General features: G+C 39.9%; 1 non-coding gene across 1 annotated transcript; it reads left to right on the forward strand.

Moving 5' to 3' along the window:
• The first annotated feature begins 5,588 nt into the window (after positions 1–5,588).
• Positions 5,589–5,671, forward strand: TRNAL-CAG (transfer RNA leucine (anticodon CAG)). The gene has a single exon. It is a non-coding gene; the product is annotated as a tRNA-Leu (tRNA).
• Positions 5,672–5,898: the final 227 nt, after the last annotated feature.

Here is a 5,898-nt window from a genome sequence, read left to right on the forward strand (position 1 = left end):
TCTCTTTCTCATTCAAGTGTACAGAGAAAACCAATACTGTGCAATAATATCCTTAATCCAAAATAAGCATTTCCCAAAGGTTTGCAACACCACCTCAGTGTGCAGATCCATCCTATCCTGGTACATCACTAGCTTTGAACTCAGCCTGGACTAACTGGGTATTTACCCAATTTTCCAAAGCCTTTCCCAGGCTCAATGCTATTGCAGCCCTGCAATTGTCTAGCTTAGGCTAACTCAAAAAGGCAGATACAGGACAAGGTCACTACTGTGAGAGGCTTTCTTTAGAAAAAATTGAAAACCAAAAAAGAGCATTCCCAGGTTTCATCTAGGCCATGACCTGTCTGGTAGTCTTTTGCTTTTTGCTGCTCAAAAATATAAAAATAATTCAAATTATTGTCATAATCATAGAATCAGAGAATCATTCCAGTTAGAAAAGACCTAAGATCATCTAGTCCAACCTTTAACCTAGTACTGATAGGTTCACCACTTAACTGTGCTACTAAGTTCTATATCTACACATTTCTTGAAGACCTCCAGGGATGGCGACTCAATCACTTCTCTGGGCAGCCTATTCCAAAGCAACACAACCCTTTCAGTAAATAAATTTCTCCTAATATCTAACCTTAACCAACTGTGGTGTAGCTTGGGGCCATTTCCACTTGTCTTTTCACTTTCTAATGAAGAAATATGTGTTATGAGACCATTCTTCATGCTCTCAATTACAAAGAAAGGCATTGACAGGGAGACCCACCAGCTTCCAGAGTCCAAGACCAGAAAAGACCACGATGACCAAGTGGGACAGCTTCCTCTTTCCCTTTGCAAACTTAGAATCCTAGAAACATTAAGGTTGGAAAAGACCTTCAAGATAATCTGGTCCAACCATCACCCTACTACCAATGTCACCCACTAAACTGTGTCCCTACGCACCAGGTCCGGCCTTTCCTTGGCTACTGAGATAGTAGCCAAGGGCGTAGAGGGGAAGATGTATGAGGAGTGGCTGCGGTCACTTGGATTGTTCAACCTGAAAAGAGGAGGCTGAGGGGAGACCTTATTGTGGTCCACAGCTTCCTCATGAGGTAGACTGGAGGAGCAGGTGCTAAACTATTCCCTGAGTCATAGAGATGGCAGATGTCTCCTTTCTATACCAATTGGAGCCTATATATAACCTACACATTTAGTTCGGGACACTTAAACCAGAGTAATCCAGCTTCAGGAGGACTGGATGTTGCCCCCACTTGGGAGGAAAGGATTAATTCACTAGTGGGTGGGAGGGAGCAGGGTCTAGCACTAACTACACCTGGTCCTTCCATGTCCAGGGCAGCCAAGGAGTTCAACATAGCTTGGATTTGACTTCACAACAGGGTTTCTCCTCCAGGAGGGTGTCTACACATGTCCATCTATGTAAGAGTGATCACTGTTGGGGAGATGGACTGACTTGCCTGCAGGAACCTCAGGGTGGAGTAGGGAGTGGAGAGGCAAACTTTAACTCCCCAGGCCGCAACAGGTTCCTTCAGGAGGAGCTTTCCTCCCCAGAGTCAGTTCAGCTGGACTGAACCTGAGCATGGTCATCCACAGAACTGAATAGAAATGAGAGAAGGAGCTGAGATGCAAAGTGCAGTAGGGCATAGAAAGAGGGAGTCTGATATGACTTTAGCACTGGGATAGTAAGAAAAGGTACGTGATCATTTCTTGCAGTATTAAGGAATACTGAGCATAAGAAAATGTGGCCATAGAGAGAACCCCCACGGGACATCAACAGAGTGAGAGAGAAGGGAAAAAACAAAAATGAAACACAAAATAACCCGAAGGCTGGGGCTGGCTGCTGAGTGTTGAGCTGTCTCAACAGTCTCTGAGTTAGTCTCCTATGTGATCATTGCAGTTAAATAACTCCAAGGTCCTCTTCACTTCTAAATGCCAAACTGCCAGTATTGCCACATGGATTCCAGTCATTGATCGGGTACTTGGTCCTTCCCTAGCCACAGGCGTATTCATTGTAGTGCTGAAAAATAATATCCTTAATCCAAAAGCCACCTTTTTCTGGTAAGTGTGCAGAGTGGAGGAAGAGAACAATGACTCAAAAATGGCAGGGATACAAAGAGATGTCTGAGAAACAGATTAACAAAATACTTCGTTAAACATTTTGCAAACTAGATAATACTAGAAACTTCTATTAACAAGCAGGGGATGCTTAGAATATGCTATCACATAAGAAACTTGCTATCTGCTAGATGTGTCTTGAGGGATTTGAGAGGATTAGCAAGGAAGCTTATTGTAACACATGTAATCTATTTTTGATTTCCAGGAAAATTGGGAGGTATGGGAATTTTTGAGAAAGAAAGAGCAAATAAAGTAGTATTCATCCAAAAAGGAAGAATGACTCTGGTTATTATTGTCCCATGGGAAAATTTTTTAAATGCCTATAGATAATAGACTCCTGAGCAATACCAGAGCTCATTGTACAGAACAACTTTCGCTAGATATACTTCACCATTAGAGGAAGGAAAAGCAGTAGCAATCATGCTTGGAAATATGTGCTTGGCCCCCATGTTTTGCAAAGTAATAAAGCTGTCTAGGGCATATCTAGTTCTCATGGAGACTGAAGACTTGACAAAGGGCAGCAGATAAGAAATTCAGTAACATGGCAAAGTATAGACCATAAGGAAAGTCTTTAGGAGTTCAAATCAAAGTACAAAGTACTCCACATTAGCTTATTTGAACAGCTTATGTGCACACTCTCAGCCTGCAGGAAAAGCCAGGTAATTCAGTTTAGCATCAACCACAATGAATGTGAAGGTCCCACCATGACTGATGGTAGGTCCAGACTTGTAAAATACTTTTCTTCATGATTTAGGGGAGTGAGGTACAAATATTTTATAAGAAAGGACTGAAAAGTTTATGACTGCATGAGGCTCTCTGCAGTACGGATGTAAAGAAAACAGGAGAAGAGAGCAGATGTTTGGAGGTCAGGGAAATTTCTGGGAATCAGATATCTGTAGAGGTAGCCACCAGGCAAGGAAAGTTGAGCTCCTGTTAATGACCTCCAAACATCTGCTCTGCTCACTCCCCTGTTTAGTTTCTACTATGATTTGGGGGATGTCTTATGCAACCATGATTTGTCGTTGGCAGTTTAGGGGCTTTGGCTGACTTCCAGTCTCTGCTCCAAGTGGATGTCTTTGCTATGAAATTTTTGCCGTATTCTTTGCAAATGATTACCAATGCTCAATTACATCTTTTGTGAAATAATATTGATTGTGTTCCTGCCTCTGTTTCCTTCTCCTTTATTATAACTTTTCTCCAAAAAGGTTTTCCTAATGTGTTGATCTGGCAAAGCAACATACTTCTGAAAAGGCAGCTTTTGCTGTTGCAAGGTATACAGACCACCTGACCAAAAACTCATTTCATATGTTGACTACAAATCCAAATCAGAGATTATCTCTAAGTGCTCTCTTCTACTGATCACTCACTTGAATATAATGAAAATTTACATTATACTTCTGTATAAGACTCACTGCCTACTGCCAGCTATGTGTCTTCTGTATCTTTGCTGTAGGAAAAAAAAAAAAAAAGAAAAAAAGAAAACCACTCTTTCTCAATGTGTAAAATTTAATTTTATACTGGTAGAGATGAGTAAACTGGTGGAAGGGATCTGGTTTTTCTTTAGTGGTTTAGTAAAACCTCATCAGTCAAGGAATTGGCTTTGTGAAATATTGGAAGGCCTTGTTTGAATAAAATGTCCCCAGGCTGGCTGGGAATGGGTGGGCAACTTTGTTAAACTGGTCTGGTTCTGTTGCAAGCTGGGCTTTTTTTCTCATCTATTTTATATAAAAAAGGAAACAAAACTTTATCCATGCCTGTTTTTAGCACAGATGACTTTATATGACTAAACAAGAGGAAAACTAAATAGCAGTCAGATGGAGAAGATTAGAAGTGTGGAGGCTATTGTATAAAATTAAGGAGATAGGGAAGCCCAAAGCAATAAGTAGTAGCCCTTTGCAAGATTTTATTAAACAGCTTATTCAATGAGAATAGAGCTAAACAAACTCAATTTCCCATAACATTTGCCCCTTCATCCCTTCATATATTTTCCATCATTCTTAACTTCCTATCATCCTGCACCATACAACAGCCCTGCCATATCTCCCTGTCTTCCTAGATAAGTAGCACCATAATGTGACAGGTCCAGTGCTGATGGATCAGACAGCACACAACCACTGCAGGCTGATTTCTCTTTATGTAAGCCTTGGTGGAAGTGTTAATTAAGATATTTCCCTTCTGTTTAGCTATAAAGTTTGGAATGCTTTAAGCCACTCAGTATCTCTGAGACAGCTAAGCTTCTCTTGTATTCTGAAAGTGGTCTACGCTTTTAGGGGGAATGATTGCTCTGGAGCATCAGTCCAGTGACAAGCATAGGTAGATGCTGTAAATGACATGTAGGTAGGCATAACATTCCACCACATGAACATCTTAGACAGTTCAGTTAAATATGTTTGTATATTCCATAAGAAAATACAAGTAGTTAGAATTAGAGGGTACAGAAAAGAACACACTGAGATCCAGTCCTCAGGGAAATAAAGTTTATTTTATTTTATTTTATTTTATTTTATTTTATTTTATTTTATTTTATTTTATTTTATTTTATTTTATTTTATTTATTTTATTTTATTTTATTTTATTTTATTTTTATCGTGGAGATTAGGTAACAGCCAACAGAAAAAGATGAACTACTTTTAATGAGAAAACGAAATGAAATTTAAATTTCAATTAATGAATGATACACAAGACACACAAGAAGTGTGGAATGGATTCTGTATCAAAATAAGAGACCATATAAAAAGCTTACAACAAAGCTGGCTGTTCAATGTATGCTACAAAGTGCCATAAAACAGTAGGCTGATATCTAGAAGGACCTGGGAGGTGAAAGGTAAAGGACTTGGGCTAAACAGATGGAGGAAAAGAAGTAAGAAGGTTAACAGCACAGAAGAATGCATGGGACTGTTTTGCTGAAGGGTGAAGACATTGGCTTTCACATTTACAGCAGCAGGTACTCAGGGAAGAGACACTGCAATTCTTCAGGATTTCATGGATCCCAAGATTTTGATGATAGCTTAAAGCACAAAATGAGGTACAATAAAAAAAGTTGGTCTATAGTTCATATTTATCAAAGAGGTGCAGGGACTGAATGTGGCTGAAAGCTGTGTCTGTTCCCTTGCAGCCAGAATTGCCCAGCAAAATCTTCATCCCACCTTTACTCACAGAATTAAAGTTGAAGGCCATTTAAATTAGTCTCTTAAACTTCACTCAGCAAAAGCTTCCTTCACAACCAGAAACTGTGGGAAGTTCATCACAGTGCAATTCTTCAGAGTTATTTTTCTTAAAAGCCTTTGGAGAAGAAAATTTTTCTGCCTGAGTTTTTATAGTTTGAGAGATGTTGTTGATTTGAATTTCTGTCTTTGAAAAACTTGTTCTCCTAACAACATCTTTTTAGACATCAGGGATTTTTTCCACTGTTTTCAATGTTTATCTTTCTGATACTCATTTTGATACACCCTAATGGAATTTCAGTGCCTGCCATGTAGGATAATTGCACAGTCAGGATGGCCGAGCGGTCTAAGGCGCTGCGTTCAGGTCGCAGTCTCCCCTGGAGGCGTGGGTTCGAATCCCACTTCTGACAACTTCTTTTCAAAAGCCACCTGGACGTGGTCCTGGGCAGCCTGCTCTGGGTGACCCTGCTTGAGCAGGGCAGTAGACCACAGGGACCTCTAATCCAACCTTGACTATTCTGGGATCCTATTAGGCATATTTATACAACATGAAACTGAAAGCACAAAGCAGCCTTGGGTTAAATGAAATACATAATATATAAAGAAAGGCAAAGAACTATGTCTGAGTGAGAAATTC

This window comes from Anas platyrhynchos, chromosome 3 (genome assembly GCF_047663525.1).
Source record: "Anas platyrhynchos isolate ZD024472 breed Pekin duck chromosome 3, IASCAAS_PekinDuck_T2T, whole genome shotgun sequence".
NCBI classification, from domain to species: domain Eukaryota; kingdom Metazoa; phylum Chordata; class Aves; order Anseriformes; family Anatidae; genus Anas; species Anas platyrhynchos.